Here is a 26,510-nt window from a genome sequence, read left to right on the forward strand (position 1 = left end):
TTCGGGCTTTATTGGCTTAGCGGCGACATTGACACAAATTGTCAAATTTTATGGGCAGTTTTAAACCCACTGAAATACATCCTGGAGAAACTTCCTGCACTATTTAGTAGCTGTACAGTTTGAAAGAGAAGAACCAATGTACACAACACAGGATAATTCAGCACTGAAATAATGGAAGACGATGACAACATGCTTATTTTGCTCTTGCACATGTGTCATTAACTGCACAATGGGATGCTGATACTGCCTCAGAGGCTGGTATTAATCTCTGTGCCAAGCTTGCAGAAGCCCTGCATGAATTTATTGACATAAGTAGTTGCTGTCCATCTTTTTGATCCTAAGATTACTCCTTTGGGATATAGGGTAATATCAGGCTGTTGAACTTAAAAAAAAATACAAAAAATTTTCAAGGTTTGTGAAGGTAAGAGATGTTCATTTTCTTCCAGTACTGGAATTAAAGAGTACGAAGGCACACAAGAGCTAAGAATCCTATCACTGTTGGGTAATTTACCATATTTCTCTGAAAATAAGACATAGCCGGACAATCAGCTCTAATACGTCTTTTGGAGCAAAAATTAATATAAGACCCGGTCTTATTTTACTGTAATATAACATAATATAAGACCGGGTCTTATGTAATATAAGGCCCTATATTATATAAGATGGGGCGTTATATTAATTTTTGCTCCAAAAGACTCATTAGTGCTGATGGCCTGACTAGGTCTTATTTTTGGAGAAACATGGAATATATGTTATCTAATTTAATCATAACCCTGGGAGAGTGGAAATATTGTTAATTCTGTTAATAACAATGATAGAATCAAAGGTTTGCTGGTATTTGATCCCAGGTCTACAATGATCCAAACATATATTATTAATTAGTACTTTATTAGTGTCTCCTATCAAAGCAGTTGTTTTACTAAATTTTTGCTCTTTATTAAATCTCAGTACCAAAAAAAAACAAAAAAACCTTTCTACAAGTAAAGGAATGTTGACAAAAATCTATGTTCGAGGATATCTAATCTTCTCATTTTTTACTGCTTTATTCCTGAAATGGTGATACAATCAGGTTCTGCACATTGCCAGTAACTTGGGCAAGATGAGAGACTACTTTTTGGATAGGATCATTTGTAGGAATTTTCCACATGATTCACACAGAATCAACTTAATCTTCTGGAAAACGTTTTAGGAAACACAGTTACACATTGTACCCAGGATGTAGTGTGCTTACTGCAGCGTGGTGTGTGTGTGTGGTTTTTTTTTTGGCATGCCTAATCTAAAAACATAGATAAAAATGGCAGATGTTAGCACTTCCACTATAAGACAAATTCTTACAAGAGAGCATTTTCATTTATATTAAACATATGTGTATTTCTACCAAAGACAATTTAGAAAGACATCATGCTCTTGGGATCGCTGATGGTAATAGGAAATGATCCTCCCCCTTGGGTGTCACTAGAGAGTATAGATGTTAACTCTAGTCACAAACTCATTTAGTATAAAAATAAGTCTATAAAATGCTTAACCCACCTTGTAGAAATAAGTTAACTATCTTTCCACCTGGACCATAATCTCTCAAGTAAGTATTAGGAATTATTTCTCTTTTTGCCTCCAACTACTTTGGAATTATGGCTCATTTTCTTTAAAAACTGAGTATTGTGATTAGTTTTTCAAAAACCTCAAACTTTTTACAAATATTCCACATTTCTTTTCTAATTAGGATAGTTATTGTGAAAAATCACAATGTGCTTCATCCCCAAATCTGGGCTGAAAAGTAAACATTAGGATGAGTCTTCAGAAAAATAAAGAAATATTTGTTTTTTAAAAAGCATAAAGTTATTAATTGAATGGTTGACCTTTTGTGACTTCCCAAATGTCCATTTTCAAACAGATAAAAGTAGTTACAAAGAAAAGGTATGAATGTAGATTCAGGGCCAGAAAACAAAAATGGTTGAAATTGTCTTGACATATGTTCATAGATCGCAAATGAGCACGTCTTAAAATTTAAATTCGTGAATATGATATCTCAGGCACAGAGTGAGTTCTTTATATTTACAAGGTGATTCTTATTGCCTACCAGCTGTGTTCTGACTTCAGATGATGACCTTCCCGGTATCTTTTATATGTAACTCATAAAATGCACAACTCTGGAGAACAGTTATCATGACAGGGAGTGTGCTTTCTTGATGATATGGTGGGGTCCTGTTCCCACCTCTGTTTTTGAAGGATATTAAAGGTAAGATTAAAAATGCTCCAGTAGTTCTGTTTTGCTGGTTATAACAGTGAAGGAGACAAAATTGATCCTGGCTGATGGCTCAGTGTTTCAGTGCTGTTCAGCAGCACCTGTTGGCCAGCAGCTGTTAGGGATTATTGCAGGGTTTTTGTTCTTTTTTTTTTTTTTTTTTTTGGGTCAGGAACAGTGTGGCTACAGTAATAAATCAGATTTAAACTGGTTACTGAAGGGGTTAGTTTAAAAGTTTTAAAAGTCTTTTTATAGTCAAAGATGTTAATTCTAAGTGGCAAACCGGAATCAACCTGCATACGTATATCCAGGATAATTTTTTTGTCCCCCAGAAATATAGCAACAGTGAAAGCCTCCATACCATGTCTGAAAAGAGGATGGGTACTATATTTCTCTATTTTTTTTTCTCTTTGCTTCAGCTCTGATCATTAGAAATTCATATGGCAACACGTTTATAGTGGATTTGAGGCAATCAGTTTTCACTAATCTAGAAAACTCTCTCCTCAAGAGAGAAGGGATTTCAAAACTTTCATGATCTATTTAAATTCAATGTATCTTTCTCCTAGTTTGAATAGGGAAAATGTGACTCTAAGGTTGTAATGTGGAATTGACTTTTCCCTGCCTAGCATATTATGACATTTCACATTAAGGCAAGTTAGGGAGAAAAATTTATGGGTGAATAGGGAGGAGATAAATATAATTTTTTATTTTATTATTCTCATGGCAATACATTATACAGCATTCCTGGTTTTCTAAATATGTGTTTTCCCTGAGGTAAAAATCTCAAAAAAATCTACAAGATGTTTTGGGGGTCTGTTGGGGAGGTGAATTGTATAGAACTAAAGCAAGTGTTATATGACATTTTTATTTATTAGATTGGTGCAAAAGTAATTGCGGTGTTTGCAGTTTTTTTAACCTTTTATACCGCAATTACTTTTGCACCAACCTAATACCATTTTATTTCTTTTACCTATACCTTTATCTGTGCATACATATGCATCAACATCCACGTATATTCAAGTGTTCATTTTTCATATTCCAATTTTGTTCATGAGAAACACAGATTTATTCTTAATCCTAGTTACCCCTGTGGAGAATACCCCACCTTACTACTCATTTTACTTTGCAAACCCACTCATTCTTCTTCTTACCTCCCTCCTTCTATTTCTTTTTACCCTTCACTAATAGAGTTTTCAGCTACTAAGGCATACAGGACTACTTTCTGAAGAGTAACTGAAATTAACCCCATGCATCATTTGGGTGGCAAACCTGGCAGTCACCCATCATTTATAACACAAACACCCAGTCTTTTTGTGATGGGCATAAGAAATGCTACACAAGCGCCTCATGTGGAGAAGAGAGATCTGCTTGTTGTTCTATGTGTAAACCTTGAGCCCATCCCACCCCCCTTTGCACATTTATGAAATTAATGTGACTTGTCATTCGTGTCTTGCCAAGCATTCATATTAATTACATATGTTAGGCTCCATCTCTTGAGGAGGACTTGTTCTTACTCTGCCCAGGTGGCTCATCCATCACTGAGTCTTCAGTCATTGAACGTGACAGTAGCGTGCTCGGCATCAAGACTGAGCAAAGCAAAGGTCTTTATCGAGATTATTCTTAAAGTCTCCTCTTCTGAGAGACGTGTTTCTCCTAGCGCTGTTTACTTCAGGACTTTCAGGGTCAGCAGGAAAGCTTTTCAACACATCTGGTTTCTTTTTGAAATGATTTTTGGTAGTTTTGTTACATGTGTCTGGTTATTCATTTTAAGTGGTAAAGGGATGGAGATAATGGTTAGATAGAATTCTAAATGCTCTAAGGCTCTTTTATCATCCCATTTTTGCATAAATTTTACCTGCCAACATACTAAAATTGTAAAAACAAGAATAGGTTTAACACCGAATATGGAAAATTTATTAAAAGCGTGTAAAGCGGCGCTGGGCTCCTCTGCTAATGCTTATTTTCTTCACCTGTGTGCTCCCTCAAACCCAGGACCCAACTGGAAACTCTCAGGATTAATTTTAGTCATCTCATGCAATTCTATACTATACCCTGTCTTTCTGCAAAGCAATGATAATGCTGTGGTTCAAAACTTGGCCATCCACAACCCTTAGGGAATATATTTTCATTACTTCTCAGCAGGAACATTTAAAATTTCTTCAGCTATATTTTGCACTTACCTGCCTTATTAAACATATAATATAGATAATAAATTTACTGATTATTATAATCCATTCATTATTATTCTTGTAGTTGTTTGAATAGAATGATAACATCATGCACTGTTAATTTATTTAGCACTGTTTACCTCTATCTGCACATAACCCACACTCCTATACTCTAGCCTTTAATCTGTTTCTTCAAACCTGCTATAGTGTGGAATTAAAGTTATTAAAATTATAATAATTATTTTTGAAATAAAAAGGATTTTCATGGATAAAATGCACATTTATTTTTATTGTTAAGAATACTTTTTGTTTGTTTACAGAATACTTCCTTTTACTTGACTATATTCACTGGAATAGCCAGTTATTTTTACATACCTCTCAAAATTACTGCTGTTTCATTAGAGATAATGGGCTTCTGTCCTAGAGGAAATAATACTTGTTTACTAGAGGACAAGAATATACTGTATTGTTGTTTTGGTTCATCAAGGTGATGGTTCATAAAGAATAAACAAATGCTCCACTGAAAAAGTTAGTCATATATTTTAGCTTATTAAATTAATTAAAGGACAATGAAGAAAATCATTTTCAAACCTGCTGTGTTCAGCCATCACTAATTATGTTTTTGCCCATGGGATACAGATTTTGGAAGCTGTATTTATAATCAGTGATACATACGCCATTTATATATGTTAAAATACAAAATATTAACTTTAAATTGGAAAGTGCTGTAATGTCTCCTTCCCCTTCAACATAATCATATTACACTCATTCTTTAAACCAGGGGTGTCCAAACTGCAGCCCGCGGTCCAGCTGTGGCCTGCAATCCATTTTTTATTGGCCCGCAGCAAATTCCAAAAGTATATTTAGTTTATTTAATTAAACCAGGTGAGGCAATACGTACTTCACCTCGAGTGAGTGGCCCGGCTGCTTGTGTATTTTACCACATATGGCCCTTGGTGAAAAACGTTGAAAAAAGTTTGGACACCCCTGCTTTAACCACTAGCAAATTCTCATCTCTTCTTTAAGTATTACCTAAAGCTAGCAGGCTTTGGTATGAAACCCACTTCTGAAGATAAAGGAAGTATGGTCAAGTGTTACTAGACTTTTAACTTTTCTGTATGATTGACATTTCTATTGAAAATTTATGAATAAATAGAATAATGTGATAGCAAATGACTAGTTAGGGGTAAGATGGTCAGGAGAGACCCAATAAAAGAACCCAGTATGGCATGTTATAGGAGCTCAAAGAATGCTGGTGTGACTAGAACATAGAAGGTATGGGTTAGAGAAATAGAATGTCCCCTATTCTAGAAACAAATGTCAGAGAGGTGGACACAGCCATAATGTGTAAGGCCCTATGAGCCAGGAAAGACATTTGCATTTTATCCTAAGTAGATTTCAGGTGGAGATGTGTCATGCTTCTGATTTATATTTTAGAAAGATTTCTTTGGCTGCCATATGGAGAATTTATTAATGGGATGTAAGGTCTGAAGTAGGGAGATAAACTAAGAGGGTGTAGAAACCCAGGTGTGATGGTGGCTTGGAGAGGATGGATTTCATGAAAATGAGAAAAAGGAGATATATATGGGATATTTTGGCAAGTAGAATTAACGATGCCTACTGGTGAATTGGATGTAGGTAAATAAGGGTAAGAGGAAAAATTTAGTGAAGGTGGTTAAGGAAGAAGAATCAAGGCTAGATCCTAGATTTTGGTCTTGAGCAATTATGTAGGTGGTAATGTCATGGAATGTGTTGGAATAGATTTAGAGGAGAACAAAATTTTTAGGGAGGGAAGGCCGGGGAATAACAAGTTCTGCTTAGGCATATTGAATTTGAGACACCTTTTAGACATCTAAGTAGAGCTGTTGACTTAGTATTTGGATATGTGAGTCTGATGTTTTAGGAACCCTTGTCTTGAAGATATAGAGCCTTTGGCGTATAAATGGTGTCTGAAGATAAATAAATGATGTCACCAAGGAAGATTGAACATATAGGGAAAAGGAGGGCGCCCTTACTGAGCCCTGGGGCACTCTCACATTTACTTGTTAGCAAAGGACTAGGAAACAAAAATCAGATCACTAAGGGATAGCTGTTAAGGTTGGAGAGAAACTAGAAGAGTATAGGTTGTGGAAGTGAAGAAAAGAAAATACATCAACAAACCGGATACAGTCAATGTTGTCTAATTTTGTAGAGGGTTCAAATAAAATGGGAACTATAAAATGACCATCAGATTTGGGAAATTTGAGGTGATTAATGCCTGGGAAGAATATTTTCTGTGCGATTAGAAGAAGAATTAGATGAAATTAAGAAGGGAATGGGGCACACAATGTGATATATAGATGATGTGTTACAGAACTGTATACCTGAAAAGTATGTAACTTTACTAACCATTGGCACCCCAATAAACTTTAATTTAAAAAAAAGGGAGGGAATGGGAAAGAACAGTAGGCGACTTTTTAAATAAAGTTTTCTATGAAGAGAAGAAATATGGGGCAGTAGGCAGGGAAGAAAGGAACTAAGATGTGTATTTATGCATTTGTTTGTTTTATTGTTAAGTTTGTGTCTTATAAACTGATGTAAATGATCCAACAGAAAAGGAGACTGATGATTCAGGAGAGATAGGGCATAATTACAGGAGCAAAGTCCTTGAGAAAGAGGAGAGGTTGTGACACAGACTTTACAGACCAAATGTGGAGAGCTTGGTTTTAGAAAAATTACCATTGCATCTATAGCAACAAGAGGGGAAGAGGGGACAGATGCTGGTAGGTTGATATATTGGTGTTGGAGACATGAGAGAGTTTCTGTCTCATTGCTTCTAGTTTCTCAAAGGGGTAGGAGGCAAGCCAGTAGTGGAAAGTAATGCAAGGCAGTGTACATTTGAAGAGCAAGGAGATGATATGGGTACCTCATCTATATACCCTGTTTTTGTATCTGATATTTGATTCCTGTGTACTTTTTACATTGGCCTGGACAACTTGGCACAACCTGGAATTGGGAGTCTCCCCTCTGCACTTATACCAGCTCAATGGGCAGGTCAGTTCTAGGTTCTACCTTTTATAGTATATTATTCACTCTTGCCCAAATATTTATGATGCGTCAATAAATACATTGTGCCACGGACTGCATTTATAATTCCAATTTTGAGTTTTTCATCATTCCATGATCCAGATTTCAGCTGCATCAGAAGAATCCATATAAGGACTGCTTTAGATGACCCATTAGTGATTCTAAGAGTCTCTAAAGTTATGCTTTCTGAGTGCCCTTCATTCTATGTACAGTATGCTTCATTGTGATTTTGTTTCTTGAAGAGCATATTGAAATGGAAAACCAGTAATGTATAGGTATGGATTTCTAATCTGCAGGTTAAATATTCTTATTCCATATTTCACTGGAGTCAGGTAGACATATGTCCAGCCCTCCTACTTACTAGGTATTTGACCATGGTGGGATTACTTAGCCTCTCATCTTTAAAACAAGGAATATACAATCTAACTGATAGAGCTGATAACATAATATAAAAAAAAGGATGTAAGGAATATGAAATAATAAATGTTCAATGTTGTCAGTAGACTCTAACCAAACATGAGTATATCAGGTATTATATTCTGTCATGGAGAATTGTCAAGCATTAATGCATTGAAATGTAACTCAGCAATCTATTCAAGTAGGCAATGAAATGGAATTTACCCCAAAGTAACCAATTAACACTTTTTAAAATAATTGAGAACACTATTGTCTGAAATTGAATTCAATATCGATAATTTATCAGTAAAAATGGAAGCATATTGATTAAAGGATACAAACTGAGAGATTGAAAAATGCAGGTAATTTTATTTGGAAGTACAAACCAAGAACACGGATGTTAATGAAATGTTATCTTAATTAATCATATCATATCATCAGGGCCCCCTGCCTGCCTTAAAAACATACCTAGTGCAATAGTGCAAGTTTAGGCTGATCAGCAGCATCATGAGGTCTTTACTCAAGATCATTAAAATCGTGTGTCCAAGCTCAGAAGCTCTGGTGTGAAATGAGAGCAGGTGAGAGATTCAGAAAATGGGGCCTCACTTAGGAACTCAAAGGAAATAATACAGCATCTCACAGTCTTTGCTTTTCTCTATGGTTCACCTGTGTTATGGATTATCACCATAATAAAAAAAAATACTTGAATTAATATAATAGTATCCACAGTATTTCACCATGAGAAGCATTAACAATTTTAAACATGTAGTATGAAATGCACCCTCGTTATAATTATTTTTATTGACCGTATTCTTGCAAACTCTGATTTTATTAGAGAATTTAATACCCTAACATTCTAGAATTTTAAACATGTTCTAGTTTTTATTGTTGGTATGGTTATTGAAAGAAGGTATTAATTTTAATAAACATAGTATTCCTCTTTGTTTCTAGTCAGAATATTTCTTTATAGGTAATCTGCACAAGAAATTGGAAATGATGCATAAAAATACAACTTTTTAACTTGCAAGGTTGTTTATGCATCTTGGGTTTGCTTATTTTTGCAGTTGTGTGCATTTTAAAATCGCCATTTGTACTCAGTATTCTAGCATTTGACTGTAGTAGACATTTGGACTGGAGACAATGGGAACTGTGATGTACAATATATACGCTTACATCCAACTGAGAAAAGCCACCACTTTTGTCTGTACTTCAATCAGCAGGAGGTTTTATTTTTTTCAGTTTGTTTAGAAGAATCAGGCCCTGTCATCTGCATGGCATACAATATGTGACAAAAAAAAAATTGTTTTTTGCCCTTTGTGGCTTAAATGCTGAATGCCGCAGAATCCTCTGTGTAGCTAAAGAACAGTTTAAGGTTTCATCTGTAACAATGGTAACAAAACAAACTATAATTTTAAATTATTATGCCTGTTAGATAAAGAACCATTGTCTGAATACCAGAGCCAAATAATTCTCTATGATTCACTTCAGACATGAAAACCCTTAAAAACAGGTATGTGGTATAAACCACTTTGGAAAACTCTTTGGCATTATCTACTCAAGTTAATATATGCATATTTCATGATGCTGCAATTCAACTTGTAGGCATATACCCAAGAGAAATGTGTGCACCTATATACCAGACACACACACACACACACACACACACACACACACACACACACAAGAATGCTCAAAGAAGCACTATTAATAATATCTAAAGCTGAAACTAACCAATGATATCAGTATTAGCACAGGTAAATATTTTGTGGTATAGTCATATAAGGAATACTGTACAGCAGTAAAAATGAACAAACAACTGCCACACCTGACAGCATGAGTGAATTCTCAAACATAATGCTAAGCAAAATAAATTAGATATGAAAGAGTACATAGCACATGATTCTATTTCCATAATATTCAAAATAGATGCAACTTAACTGTCATGTTAGAAGTCAGGATAATACGTAGTTCTTTGGGGAATGTGGCAATAGGGATTGAAAAGGTGGATTCTTAGGTATAGGAAATATTCTCTTTTGACCTAGAAAATGGTTATATGTATGGGTTTTTATTTATGATAATACATTGATAATAATATGAAGACACATTAAGATTTTTATTTGTGATAATACATTGGAATTATACAAATACACGTGTTCATTTTTCTATGCATATGTACACAATATATGACATACATAATGTGTAGTATATTAGTATATGGCATATATCAATTTTAAAAATGTTTTTAAAAGAAGAAAAATGATTTTAAAAGAAGAAAAAATTCTAGAAATAAAAAATACTCAATTTCCTCTTCACTAGAGATAACAATTATGTAGAATTTGTGTATGTAGTAAGTTATGCATATGTTAAAAATATACTAAATAAGCAATTCAACAATTCCATTTAGACTTTCTTATGGATCGCAGACAGACTTATATTTAGTTGCATTTTATATAGTCACTTAAAGAATTAAAATGAAAACTGAGTTTTTTCCTGAATAATCTTAGAGTGTATTAACTGTAAAAAAATTTAACATGAGTAATTATTTTAAAGATTTTATAACTCAGAGTCTATTGAACTTATCTTGGTTTTCATAGAGTTCAACAATTCACTTTGATTTTAAGTGAAAACATTTTATTTCACTCCTACTCTGTGTGAGGCACTATGGTTTTTATGTAAGAGATGTTTTTATCATTGCCTCCTTGTTAGAAAATTTTGTACAGAAGAATACTATAGATTTCAGCAAGTGAGAACATATATATATATCTATATATCTTTTGATGGCTGTCATCTGAGATCTTTAAAGATTTTTTTTTTTTAAAGTTAGTATCAAGTGGGGGATAAAAGCTAATGTGGCTATCTTATCTTAGATCTTATAGATCTAAATATATGCACAAAACACCTAATATCCTGAAATCAGCAGTTTTGTTTCTGATGGCATCTCTTTATGAGATGGGAACTTTTTTAAGGGATGTTTTACTACCTATTTTGCACAGAAGAAAAATAAATTGAGAATGTTTCTTGGTGAAATCTCGTTGCTTTGGAACAAGAATAAAAGAAATTTTTTTGAAGGACTTACTTTCTAAAAAAAATTTTTTTTATTAGTTTCAGGTATACAAAGCAACATAATTAAAATTACCAAAAAAGAAAAATAATACAAGAAATATGTGTTGGTCATTGTAAAGTAAAATGTTGACAATTTAGCTTATATTTTCCAAAATATTTATCAGTTATTTATTCAAAAGTATTTAATTATGAATCGACTACTCTTCAATGTTGACTTTTCATTATAGAAAAGCTAAAGTAATCTTAGAAATGCAAATTATATAGATGCTGAATTACATTTTCATTGATTTCAAGTAGATTATAAGCTAGTAGAATTAAATAGATGCTTTATGAAACAACTTATTTCTTTCTTAAAATCATACAGAAAATGCACTTAATTCTCGAAATAAGGTTCAGGTGCTACGAAGCTCTCCCCTGTTATTTTTCTTCCATTTGCTACAAACACACATCCATAAGTATATGTAATGTACTTAGTTCTGCAGCCACAAGAATTCTCAGCAGCTTTGTAGAGAAAAGGTAGGATAAAGAATGCCCCAAGTATCCCTTTGAATAGCTCAGGCAAGAACAGGTGTTATTATCCCAGGAGGAAACTGTAAGTGACTTTTTTTGTAATTGGAAGTGTGTCCTGCCCTGATAAGAACTTGTGGATAAGGACACAGGAGAATAGTAAATAGCCAAGGGTAAGAAAGCCAGAAAAGCTTTCTATGTTCCTCCACTTAAATACATGTTATTTCTTTAAGGACTGCAGGTTTTACAAAAGTACTAATTTGGGATGCTACTTACCACTGTTTCCAAAAGTAAAAGGAGGCTCCTCTAGAGTGTGGCTTTAAGTAAGCCATGGACCAAAAATAGGCCATAAGGCATGCCAGGCAGCTTTATGAACTTCAACGTTCCAGGAAATTTCATTCATTAGAGAGTTCCCCTGTACTTTAAACAGTATTACAAAGGAAACAGCAGAAAAATTAATCATAGTAGTAAAAACTTCTCCTGCAAGATATTACTGAGTGGTAGAGTCTATATAGTTTTGCTGTTGTTCTTATTGTCTTGTTGGTGGATGGTTTGCTCTGAATACTTGCTTCTTTGTTTGTTGATTTTTAGTATGTAAATAAAACTTTGTAAGGCCAAAACAACAAAATCTCTCAGGAAGTTTTAAGATAATTTCATACATTTTTGAGGTTTTAAGGCTGAGATTCTATTTTGTTTGACTTAAAATGAATGTTATAATGCACATTTTTTACTTAGTCTGAATTTTTACTTGTTCATGAAACTCAGAAGAAATTCTGTCCATTGACAATCTCTCACTGTGCAGTCATCACCACTCTAATCCCTCATTTACTCTAAAATTAAGTTTTCAATGATATGCATATTATAAATTCATTCTCAGTTGCAAAATTTTCTTGGTGCTTAAGAAATTGTACTTTAATCACCTTAAAAAATAGTACTTTGACATACAATGTCAGCATGTTCTTAGGTTTTGATAAATGTGGACAAAAATCGATAGATAGATAGATACATGAGGAGGGCCCAAATAAAATCATCATACTTCAAAGCTTTTCCTAACATAACTCACAGCTGAACTCTTTCCCTTTCAATAATAAAATAAAATAAATAAGTCATGGAAATGTACAACATGGTGGCTATAATCAATAATAATATATTGCAAATGTGAAAGTTGCTAAGAAAATAAATCTTAAAGTTTTCAGCTGAAGAAAAACAATTTTTTGTAACTTTGTATGGGGGCAGATGTTAACTAGACTTAGCGTAGTGATCATTTTGCAATGTATACAGATGTCGAATCATTATATTGTACACCTGAAACTAATATATCTCAATTATACATCAACACAGAAGGGAAGAAAATAGTTTTGATATCTAGAAATCACCTATCCAACTTTCTATTCGAATAGGACTTCTTTGCAGGAGACAGAATAATAACTCAAAAAAAAAAAAAAATAGAATCAGTAATTTCAAAATACTGTTGTATTCAAAGGTAAGGTGAATTTTAAAATTATGTAGTACTTCCAGTTTAGATATTTGAGAACACTAGTCATATCTATATGCCAACATCGGTTGACACTTTGAATTTAGTATTGCACATAATTGGGTCCCACTTCATCCATTTTCTTTTTTCTCTCTTTGCTATACTTTTAATATGCCACACTGTTTGCTCTTTTCCTTCAGCATTTCACTTGCTTAATTCTTTCCATTTTTAAAGATAAAACAAGCAAAACAATACATGCTATCCTCCATTGCATCTATGTTCATACCTGCTGTCTCATATTCCATTTACTTCTCAACTGGTGACAGTCTCCATTCACAATCTGCATCTCTCTATAATGCTGTTCTTACTAAGTTTACCAGTAAGTACTTAATTTCTGAATCTAGTGGATATTTTTTGCTATCTTTCCTGAATTTTTATGGCATTAACAAGTCTGAACACTTCCCCTTTCATTGAGGATTCTCTTCCATTGACTTCTGAGACAACACTTCCTTCTAATTATTTTCTGCCCTTTTGGGTTTATTCTTCTGGGTAAAATTTATGGGTTCCTGTGTATAATTCGTATGTACCAGTTTCTTCTGAATTCCATACTGCTTCTCTTTTGGTTCCATAGAGTTTAGCTCTGTATCCGCAAACATTTTCTGCCATCCATGCCAATTGTATGTTAGAGACATCCAGGTCTAGACCTTCAACCTGATCTTTTTTTTTTTTTTTTTTTTTTAAGTAAAATCTCTTTTATTTTTATTTATTTATTTATTTATTTATTTATTTAATTTCATTAGGCAATATTGGAGAACAGTGTGTTTCTCCAGGGCCCATCAGCTCCAAGTCATACCTTTTCATTTCATTTGTGAAGGTTGATCTGGATTAAAAACAGGGTAACTTAGAAATTTAAGATAGAACTTAAATGCAACCTCAGTTTTGGATCTACTTAAGTATTATATTATATAGAGAATACATAAAATAAATAAATCAAATGATATGAGAAAAAAATTAGGAAGCATGATAAAATTTTTTCTTAATTTCTAGAGTAAATATAGTGTGCCCAAGGAATACTGAACATGCTAAATTATCATGACGTGTTATATCGTGATAATAATAGTATATCCATTATCTTTTCATTTTTTGATTAGGCAGAAGTGTGCTTAAAGTTAGTCAAAATAAAAAGTCAAGGACCATAAAAAATATTTTCTTTTAATTTCTGAAAATTAAAAAAAATAATTTAGTGCTAAATAGTTTTGGGCTTTACAATGTATAGAAACAAACTTTGTAGTGACAGTAATTTCCCATGACAAATGGTAAGTGTCCACAGCTGAATGAATCTGTTATGTTTAATTTAGTTTGAATTATTGGGAAAGGAGAGAACAGAAGTAGTGTAAATGTTAAAAATTTATATGAAGTGTACATCTCTGCTATTTTTACATAAAGTAGATCTTTCACTTCCAATTACAAAAAAAATTTTTCTCATCCATTCACACTTGGGTTGCTTGTTAGCTGTAGTGAGTAAATTTCTGAGAAAAGTGCAAATATTTATGTAGTGTGTCTTTGCATGGAAAAGAGTATATATTCAGACACAGTCTACTACTATTTTGAAAAATTAAAAGCTTAAGTCACAAATTTTGTGTTTACTAAAGATTTTTTTTAAATAGTGATCTGAGAACAGTTATTTTTCTTTCATAAACATGGAGATATCACATTTTGCTTTAATATAACTACAATTTATTCTTTTCATCATTTGCTTTGCTAGTAGGTCAAGGAGAAATCATACCAAAGAAGGGTCCATGGAGAAAAGAGACCAATCATATCAGAATTAAAATTAAATTGAAAAAATTTAAATCAAGGAAACCATTTTTTTTTCTGCTTTCGGCATGATGTGCAAATTCATGCATTTTAAATGGGAAATGGGAAATTTCATAGCCGCTGAACAGCGGTGATGTGAGCTCTGTGGCCAGGGTGGAGGCAGGGTAAAATATACCTGTGGCAGCTTTTGGTCAGTTAAGGAAATTACATTTGAAACATTCTGATTACATTGTGGAGCCACAAGAAAATTTACAGTTATTTCTTTTTAGTGGAACAAAGTACTTGCTCTTTTCCAGCCTCAGAATCATTTTCCAATCGTGCTCCACTTAACAGGCAGTGCAGATTCAGTCATAATAGAAATGTACTTGCTGTGCACACACCTGCACGCACACACATGCATAATTTTACCAAGCATCTATGTATTTCTTTGTGCTTGTGTATCAAACTTAGCCATGAAGTAGAATTTGTGTTTTGAGTTTGAGTATTAATTTACCTTATCAAAAAATGCCTTTCACTTACTCTCTCTCACATGACTGTTTTACCTGAGATGTGTTCATAGTTTCATATTTAATATGATATGGAATAGAATGAAAGGTTTTGTAAAATTATAATCATGATTTCAATGATCTTTTTATCATGTAGAATGAAATAGGTACTTTGACCAGAGATAAAAAGTATCAATGCTAATTAAATACATTCAAACTGTATCAACTAAATTTGTAGAATGTTGACCTTTCTGTTAAGTAATATAACATTCTAATTAAAACAAATATATTTTCAAGTTGCCTGTAACAGTGATAAAATGTGTTGCATTAGACAATTGTATAAATGTGCCATGAAAATTGAGTCTAACAGCAGAGATGAATGTAGTTACTACAAATTTAGCAAAAAAACTCCAAAAATAAAGCTGTTTACCAGCAATTAGTATATATGTATTTCCTTAGAGAAAGGAGAATTTATTGTGAGTGGGGATACATTAACTCTTTCAGACAAAGATTCTGTTTCCCAAACAACTATATTCATATAAGTGATATGCTTTGTGGAACTCAGGATTTAGCCTCCAGCTGTTTTCTGATGTTGGAAAGTGAAACACTAGGGTTTGAAATGGTTCTGGGGACACAGCCTTCCCTGTCAGGAATTCTAGCAGATGCTGGTATAATTTAATATTCGTGGAAGACAGAGCAAATATAGAATAGCATCAAATTGATTTTGCAGAGTTTTCAAGCCAGATGTCCCTTGGCATTTACATGGAAGAAGTCTGCTGTGTACCAAGTTGCATATTTTTGTGTGCAAGTTCTCAGCCATGGTATGTAGTCATTGGTGTTTTGACAGCCATCTGCTCAGTCCTTACTTTTTCTATTTGGCTGTAGCTAAAATTGAACATTTTTTGAAGTGGAAAAATCCAGGTAGTTTTGATTATAAGAGAAAAGAAAACTAGTACTCAGTATTAAAAATAAAAAGCAATGCATATCCTTGGCTTAGTAATTCACCACTGTGTTGAAAGAGAACTTCTTATAAAGAAGAGTGTAAAATAAATAAGCTCTTGGAGAACGGACACCTCATCGTTTTATTGATTGAGTGTGTTTTAATTGTGTACAAGGCTCTTGCTAGACACTAAGGAATTTACAGAAGTGAGTAACTCCACAGTGACAAGCCCAAGGTTAGCCTGGTCTTGTGTACAGTAAGCACCCCATACATTTTGCTGAATGAATGAATGAATATGTTAGAATCCTTACATAATAACCTGTTTATGTATAGAAAATTTCATCCAACTGGTTTTAATATGTGGAGATGTGTGCATCCATGGAAATATGATATGTGTATGTGATATATATGTTTATATGCTATAAGTGAATGAAAGAGAATTTGATAAGAATTTTTGAGCACTAACTATGCACTTACTGATACGCTAGACATTCTAGAGATTCAAAATAAGTATGTAACATTTTTTCTAATGTCATTAGTGCATCTACTTAAAAGGACTAAAATAAAGAACATTTTAAAATGATAAATTGTATGACACAGATTAATTGATAAATAGGAAAGGATAGGGGATTGTTTTTATCAAGAGGATGAATTTTGAGCTTATTTTGAAGGAAATATTAAATTTAGACACAGGGAGAATAATTCAGGTAGAGAAATTAACATAGTCTAGGTGAGGTGGGTAATGTATTCATGCATTAATTGAGTCATTTATCAATTATTTTTTGAACACTTTGAGTCCTGCATTACGTTAAGCAGATAAATTATTAAATAAGCTTTCAATTCAGTTTAGAGAAATAGAGACCATAAGCAAATATAATTATGAGTATCTAGAAATCTTAAGGCCCCATATCTGTTTCATAAACATGATTTATAAGCCTACTTTATTACTTACAGGGTAGACAAAATACATATCTCTAAAGAATAACACTTTACCACGCTTTACCACGCTTGTTTGTTATAGTCAAGCAAATACATATTATTCTGAAAATGCAATTTAAATCTATTGTTTCAACATGCTTGGAACCAGTTTATGCTTACAGTTTTATGAATGAATAACTATATGTACTAAAAACATTTCATTCACTAAGTTGACCTTGAGTTTTGAATAAATTTTGGAGCCTGAATGAATCATTATGGTCCTTGAATTTAATATTTTATGTGTGCCTAAGTTTAAGATTTTAGTATTATCAACTCTTTATTAATATTTTAATATTTTGAATAAAATAATTACCCTTTGAGATATTTTACTTTGACCAGTAATTTCTAACTATAAACCTATCTGGTGGCAATCATGAAATTTAATATCAATATGAAAAAATGACCAACCTTGGACTGTCTTGACATAACTGAATCCACCAAAAATATATTTCACTCCCAAAATAATTCAGGCTACATTATCTAGATATGACTTTAGATGGTACAATACATTGTTAAATTAACCAGTGGTACAAAAATAGTTTAAAAAATATTAAAGATATAAAGCGAGAACAAGTTAGAGAAATGGGCAGACACAAATCAGAAGTTTCATGTGTAAAATTGAAGAGCAACTTACTTTGTAAGCAAAATTCTCATGACACTCAAACAAGATGACGAAGAAATTATTCTGTATGCAAATGTGGAGAAAAAAATGGTTCATGATTCCATAGTGATCCGAGTGCTCATTATACAGAAATGAAGAGCTCTAACTACCATGCAATTAAACTACTAGAGAGTATAAATAAGAGTGGATCATGTATGGTGGCTTATAAAAATTCAGAAGTGGGTAGAATTTTGGTACAGTGATACCTTGAAAAAGGAAACTGATTAGGAATATTTAATTAGAGAATAGTTAGACACCTTCTGTAGTATCTTTCAAGCAAGTATGTTTCATTTTGGATGTCACAGTTAATGTAAGGTTGATACTCCAAAGGCCTATGATCCTTGGAAACTTACAGAGATGTTCTACTTCATCCCTAATGATACATATCTAGACTCCATCAACTTGACTGCCAAGCAGAATTGGGAACCGAGTACATTTCAGTGTGGACAGCTAGTAATCATTCCAAGTTATTCTTCCCTTCTTTATTTGTGTCCCAAACTCATTGACTCTAGTGAAGATAAAATACTTTTTGAAAATCTGGAAATGTTTGTATTGGAAATACTTATAATGGTAGTTATTCTGGGGGAACTCTAAAGAAAATTTAAACATTTAAAGAAACTGAAGTTATTAAAGAGCATAAATTTAATGATGGTGAGTTATTTTCTTAATACCTACTGATAATTAGAGAAAAGAAAACTCCTTTCAAGTCAAGAGTTGTGAGAAATAACATGATTGTGAAAGAAAAAAAAAGACCCCACAAAATCAGGGAAAGTTTTAGAAATGTTTTTAGTGTACAGTAGTAAGCTACTTTTGGTCACATTTGGGAAAGAGTTTTTCAAAATTTTCTAATTTTGGAAATCATGAGTTGATTTTTAGGAATGACATGGTGTCTTCTTCCTCAGACCTCTAGGGCAGTCAGTTGTAGAACTTTCTTGCCTTTACCCATTGACTTAGAGCTGCTTACTAAAATCTACCTTTGGCTCTGAGGTAGAATACAGATATTTTCCCTTGGAAAAGCAGTTGACTCAGAATCACATCCTTTCTCTAGACCGTTATCTTCACGTTGTTCATCTCCAAACCTAAGTTCCAGATCTTTCTTTGCCTAGGCATATAGGGTAAAGATTAGCTGAATCTGGTTTCTTTGGACTTGGACTCACCGTTACCTTAGCTCATCCACTGGGCTTGAACTCTGTCCAGACTCACTTTAAGAATCTTTGAAATTTTCTCCTTGCTGTCGTCAACCCCGACTTCTGGTCCTTTACTTACTATTTGCAATATCAAAATGTTTCTAATAAAGCTTATACAGAAATTATACCATATAGATCTATTTTACTGTTTGAAGTTCTGTGAAGTCAGGGGCCTTGCCTGTGTTGTTCATTCTTGTATAATTATTGCCTGGACACTTGAAGGAATTCAATGAGTATCTGTTACATATAGTCAAAGAACTGGGATTGCATTTGAAAACACAAGTTCCAGCTTTAGGATATTACCTGTTATTTCTGATCATCCATTATTTTATATATAAAATTTACATAATAAATACCTACCCCACCTATCTTATTTTACATTGTGAGAATTGAGATCAGTGAAAATACTTTGTAAAGTTCCGTGCTACACATTTGTTATGCTCAATGAATTGCAATACTCAAACTTTAACAGTACATGTGACAAAGGCTCCTAGTTTTTGGTTTTCTTTGCTTGTTTTAAATCTGCTAAACCAGAACAAATACTATACCATATTGTGTCATATATAATGGGTACTTTTTTGCCCAAATTTGTGAGGGAAAAATAGGGATGCACATTATACATGGATAGTACTAATTCTGTATCTATATAAATATTTTTAATTCTTTTATTTATGCTTATGAGTTAAAAGTCTAACTCCAGGAATCAGTAATGATATCTGTATGCAAAATAATGCCCTGGAATACGATAATTGGCTTTGTTAAACTTACAACGAACTTGCAACAATGAAGAATTCTTGGCCTTCTATAGGATGTATAAATATCATAAATTTGTTACCGGTACATAAAATTTCTTGTACCATGTATCTGTTCTTGTGTTTTGTAATTATTTGTTACCTAAAATCTCTTGTACCATAATATGTTAAAAAATAAATGCTAAAATTCCTTTATAATTCAAAAAACAACTACCTAAATGCAAACAAATAAAAATTTGAAATAAACGAAAGATTTTTTTCCCTGAAAGTTTGAACCAAAAATGTGGGTGCACATTATACACAGGAGCACATTACACATGGCAAAATATGGTACTTACTTTATGCAGAATTTTTAAAAAACAAATTAGGACTGTCTGACCAAATTAAGTCACAGAATCTCTAAGGTCTTTACTAATTTTATGAATATTTACTGAGCACCTATTTGATGTCAATGGCTCTAGTCTCTGAGAATAAAAAGATTAATAAATTATGGCCTCTGTCTTCAAGGAACTTAGAGGTTCATGGTCAGGCAATGTTGGTAAGGCAAAAACAAAATTATGACAAAAACTCATTATATCTGAGAGTTTATATGTGCTTGGTAAATGAAAATTATTATTAGCAACACTATGCTAAATGACTATAAAATGCTGATTTTTCACTTCAAGTATTTACAAGAGCAAACAGAATATTTGTGAGTTTTCCTGAATATTTATGTGTGTGTTCAAACAGCTGCCAGAGAACAAAGTGTTTTGCTATAAACACAGTCAAATCTCACTTCGAAAAAAATCTGTCTATAAAACAAGTATTTCCATAGACATACTGAAGCTGCATAGAATGTGCTTTTAAAGCATAAAACAGAATTAGATGCTTGAATCAGCTGTGAAGTATTTTTTTTATGCAACCCTCATTCTAAGTCTTCAACCTATGGATCAGGCTAAGACCTGGTACAATTTGAAAAGTGATAATGGAATATAAAAGTTCCAGTAGCAACCCAGCATTGAACATAACTTTAACATTGTATTTTTTAGAACCATATATTTATGTCTTCCATTATTTTGTTTTTTTTTTGAGGGAGGTACTGGAGGAGGATAGATTGGGGTATTAAGAAATATATCCATCAATCAATCTAAATTCTGATTTATCAGTCAAACCAACTAATCCCAGGAAAGATTCAAAGTGACTCACAATAAAACACAGCAGACAATTTTGTTTATTTTCCAAGACAAGATGTGAAACTACTCAGAGTTTAGGAATTTGGGCTTAAGAAGAAAATTAACACAATAAATTTTAAGAAAATACTAGTTTTAGCCCTTGATGTTAACATTATTTCTGTGTTGTCAAGTCGCCAAAATGATAAAAGAAGTGTATCTGTGGGATTCTTTGTATGTTTTTTGTTGTTTTGCTTTTTAAATTTTTGTTTTTTGGCAAAAGGAAGTTTTCCATTTTGTAACAGGCACACAACTTATGCCCTGAATTCTAAGCTCAATCCGCCATTGGAGAACATTTTTGAGCACCTTTATGTGTTCAGTCCTGGCCAGGCTTTGAGAATACAGTGTCAGACAAAATGAACAGAACAAACACGATTGCTTCCATCATGGAGCTTCTGTTTCAGCAAGAGAGATAGACTTTGGATAAATGATTATTATATAAAATTGCCATTGAAATCAGTGCTACACAAGAAAGTAGGGCATAATTTGGGATTGTGATGGGGGACTATTTAGAAAAAGTTAAGAAAGATCTCAGAGGAAATAAGAGATAAGGAAGAAACACTTGTGAAAGATAGGAAGGTATGAAAAGTGGAAGAAAGCTAAGGAGCAGAGATTTCTAGGCAAAGTCTTGAGGAAGGAAAGACCAGAGCTTTGTTCTAGAAATTATTTAAAGTCAGTGTTCTTTGACTGTGACGAGAGGATACTGTAAACCAGGATAATAATTTTTAATTTTAACCTAGATGCAGTTATAATCCATTGAAAGATTTTAGAAGTGACCTCATCAGATATGCATCTTAAGAAAATCCATTTTGTTAAAAATGGATTGAAGAAAGGCAAAGGGTAATCAGGAGTCCATTTAAGAGGCCGTTGCAGAAGTCCAGATGTTAAATGCTTGTAATTTGACCCCAAGTGTTGGCAGGGGCACTGGAAAGAAACAGATGGACCTGAAATTAATTTGGGGTTAGAATAGTATTTAGTGATAGAATGGCAACAACAAAGACTTGGTTTTTTTTATATGGGACCCTGGGTGGATAAAATAAAATGTGTTGAGCTCAGGAGAACTCAGTAGTGGTTTATTTGATGTGTGTGTTGTGTGTGTGTGTGTGTGTGTGTGTGTGTGTGTGTGTGTGTTGTCAACCCAGCTTCAGAAAGCTATCTGGCCTGTAGATATAATTTGGGAGTTGATGACTATGCAGATGGTATGTAAATATCTTAGACATGCAAGAGATTATCTGGGGAGGAGAATGAAATAAGAAAAGCGTTGAGGATCATGCCAGAAGGAACTCTAAATCTAACTGATAAAAGACAAAAATGAGCAATATAAATGAATGTAACTTTCCTTTTTCCTTTTGTCTGGGTCTTTTAAACCAGGGGAAGCACAATGTAAAACATTGCGTTGTTGTTTTATATCTGTTTCATTATTAGAGATAAGAAATTGTCTAGCACTGCTTAAAGAGCAGAGCCCATGGGGAACAGCGTCCTCCCGGCTGCCACTGTATGCATCAATGCTTACATGAGCCCCCTCTGATATTTTTGTTTGAGGTTTGTAAATATAAGCTCATGCTCTTTGCATAGCAATCAGCTTAGAGATTTATCATGTTTTCATTTTTATATTTTGGATTGCTAGCAGACACAAAGTTTTTAATTTGTGTATTTCTATATTACACACAACTCTATTGTGGGGTAACTGCCAAATTAAGGCTATAATTTCATTCTCAGTGACTTAAAAGTGTTTTGCATTTCTCCTTTGCCTTTTTCACTTCTCATTTTGAGTTTTCAGGCACATCTGCCAAATAGACATTTAGTTTATAGGCTTGGTTTTGGAAGCCAGGCAGAAGAGAGCAGATACTGAACATATGTTCTACTGATATTGATGAAGTGAGGTTGGAAGAAGCTTGGAAGCAGTCTATTTCTTCCCAACTGCCACCTCCTCAGTGGATATTTTGGGTACTCTTATGCTAGAACATTCTAAATAAGTGCCCCAGCTAAAACAATTATTTTTTATCATATGATAATTGGAAAATTTTAGGATCATTTAGTATTGCTCTACAAGTGGTACATTAAAAAAAAAAAAAACAGTTCTAATTTTATATGGATAATAATTAGAGTTCCATGCAAATAGTAAGGACTGGGAATTTTGTGACTAGAACAGTGCCCATCAGATAATAGGTATTCAATAAACAATGAAATTGGGAGTAGTAGAGACCTTTATTTTGGGTGGATACATTTGAAATTAGATAAATAATCTAGTCAATCTAGGCATAGGTAGGATTTTTTGCTAATTTTTTTCCATTTCAAGAAGTTATTCATTTTTCTATCTTTATTGAAAGATAGTGTGGTCAGCTTCTGTTTACCAAGCATAAGGTAGTTAGTTTCAAAGGAATATTTGGAAGAGTTTGAGGAATTTTGAAAACAAATGCCTTAACTTGCATTCACTATTATAGATAATGCACTGTTATGTTCTTCTGGTGTATCTGTTAGTGTTCTTACCAGAAATATGGGTTATAATGGTAGTTATTTTCTTAGGTATGTGTATATTTTAGGTCACTGCAAATTCATGATGTAATCCTGTCTTAATTAGATCAATGATATCTATTGTCAGGAAGTTAATAAAATCTTATATTGCTTGGCTGGGCCAAGCAGCTAAGATGGAATTTGAATTCATAATGGCCCTCATAGTCTATTTGAGTCAGAATATCTGCTATGTAGAGTAAGTATTGATGTTCTATAAGCAAAACCTGATTAAGATCCATTCAAGTATGTTTACATCCGGTTTGTTTCTGATGACAATAAAAATACCTAAATTTTCATCTGAATTTGTTCGGAAGGAACAGAGTAAATAATTTTAAAAGTTAATTCCACAGAGGAACATGAACTACTTTTTCTGATTTAAAAAGAAGAGACCAAACTAACCGAGAATTCTCCAAAAATACCCTTTTATTTTGGAAACTGAAAAGGACAGAATTAAGGAACAATAGAAGACAGATTTGAAAGGCCTGTAAACACGAGTTAGGACTAGAATACATGCTCTCCTGTGTTTTTTTTTTTTTTTTTTGCTTCTAAACAACTGGATTCAGCATTATTTTTTTTTCCCCAGCTTACAAGCATTGTTGTGTCTGGATGGCTATTAGCTCAAATTGGACTGATTTTCTACTTCTGTAAAACTCTGCATCCACGTCATGGATCAAGAGCATTAAGTTACTTCGTGTAGTGCACAGCTGGAAATCATTCTCTTCAGCAACATTTTGTTTTGTCCCTTTTTTTTTCTTTACACCAATGTGTTCCTACACAGCCACATAGCTCAGAATTTCAACAGACAAGTATTTCCTTTTCTTCCTTGACATGTCTTAGAACATTTCAAATCGGCAGGTTATCTTGTCTTTCAAATACTGAGGCACTCGCAAACAGCTCTGTTTGCTTGCATGAGTATTTTTAAAAATGCTCCACAGACATACAAGACTGAAATGGAAAGTTAGAAACATTCAAACAGACAGGTTTCTCTTATTCTTTTGAGAGGCCATAGGTATTTGTCATGAACAAGCAGGAGAAATATTGTGTACCAAGAGTAGGATGACGGAGAGAGCGAGAGAGAGCAAGAGCGAGAGCGAGAGAGAGAGCGAGAGAGAGAGAGAAGAAAAGAGATCATGTAAACAATACATGATGATTTTAAAAAATTATTTAAAAATTGAATATATTGAAGAGAATTGTTTTATTGACTGATGACTTTTCCATAGGAAGTCTCCAATACCGTCTGTTATCAATTCTCTTCATGAGTGTCTTTGCAAGCTGGACTATAGAAGTTAATAAGAAACATTTCTTATGAAATTAAAGTATGTATATGGTGTCCACAAATATTAAACATACATCATTCTTTCTATGAACAAAAATATTATAACATACGAGGCACAGGCAGTGAAGACAGATAATCCACAATCTTTATTTGGTTTAATATTTAAACTGATAAAACAAGAAAATGTATAAATTATTTTTGCCGGACTACATTAGAAAGATTTTCTTTAAAGACATGAACTAGATTGCAGTCATTTTAAAATGATGATTTACCAAACTGCGCACAGTGAAAGGTAATCAAAATAAAGAGCACAGTGAAAATAAAAAAGATAACTAGAGGGAAACTTTCACCGTGAAACAGAATTTTTAAAGTAACGTTGGCTGCTTCTGGTTTTCATCATTCTCTAAGTATTGGGTCTTTGTGTAAGAAATTGTGATTGTCGTCACTACTATTGTTCCTTCATATTTTATCCTACACATGTTTAAGTGAATCCACTGTATACATTTTTATCAATTTTGTCAATTATAATAAAGTTATTCTCTCTTGATCTTCCTATCTTCATTCTGTGTGTGTGTGTGTGTGTGTGTGTGTGTAGGGGGTGTGTGTCTGTGAGTGTGGGGGGGATACTATGTAATGATAACATATGATCTTTATTTCCATCTGGCTTGTTGATCCTAAGCAACAGAAATCACCAATAGTGTTTAGCAGAAATGTATTTGAAATATATCACATAACTTGCTGAATTGTTGGAAATATTTGAAAACCAGGCTCAGGAGAGCACAGACATCAAGGCCATTCCTAGGTTTCACTGCCTGAATAATCTAGTCAAGATCTCTTTGCAGACACTGCTGTCACCCCTTCATCTCCCACTCCTACTGATACTATTATCTCGGTTACCATCACGATCTTATTTTCCTTATCTCCCCAGTTCTGTACTTCAGAAGCTCAAGATTCAGAGCCCAAGAAGTCACTCATACATGCTCAAACTGAAAAAGGGAGGGCAGAAGACAGATCTTACCTCCCATTTCCTTGGCAGGGTGCTGCAAACCCTCAGTACTAGATACAAGGCCAGTTACCCAGTAATAGAAATGGAGGCTAGATGTCTGGACAGCCAATAAATGATAAAGGTCTATTGTATTTTTCAAATAGCTTGGGCTTTTTTTTTTTCCAAATTATTTCACTGAGCTAGAGAACCAAAACAGAGTTCTACATTTCCACTAAATTAAGATTCTGATTAGTTTAATAGCTTTTGTTTGCCAGATTTCTCTCCAGAAACATTATACAAATGCACGTATTTATTCTCATTCAATAAATTTAAATGTGTTATTACACACTAACTAGTGTTATCTCTGGACTCAATAATGTTATTATAGACTAGAGATCCCTGTGAAAGATATTAAAAGTTTCAGTGTGATGAGGGTTATAATGAAATATCAACTAAGTGCTGTGTAGACATCAAGAAGGAAACAACAAATTCTGTGTAGCAAAACCTGGAAACACTTTTACAGAGAAGCGGATAGTTGAGCTTGGTTGAGCCATGAACGATGAATAGATGATCATGTTAAAAAATAAAAAAATAAAAACATTTTGTGTATAACAGACAAGAGAATGGCATGACAAAGAAATTTCAAAGCCCCTGGTTTATTTGTAAATAGTAATATGTCAGTACACTGGATGTTTAGGAAGGCATGAAAGAAGATGAAGACAGATGAGTTTAGAGAGGTAGATAGGGGCCTGATTATAAATGTTCAGATAACCAAGGAGTTTGATTGTTA

General features: G+C 33.4%; 1 protein-coding gene across 6 annotated transcripts in view; it reads left to right on the top strand.

Moving 5' to 3' along the window:
• LAMA2 (laminin subunit alpha 2) overlaps positions 1–26,510 on the top strand; it is a 535,718-nt gene that overhangs the window by 110,984 nt on the left and 398,224 nt on the right. The window lies entirely within an intron of this gene.

This window comes from Rhinolophus sinicus, linkage group LG05 (genome assembly GCF_036562045.2).
Source record: "Rhinolophus sinicus isolate RSC01 linkage group LG05, ASM3656204v1, whole genome shotgun sequence".
Classification (NCBI taxonomy): Eukaryota; Metazoa; Chordata; class Mammalia; order Chiroptera; family Rhinolophidae; genus Rhinolophus; species Rhinolophus sinicus.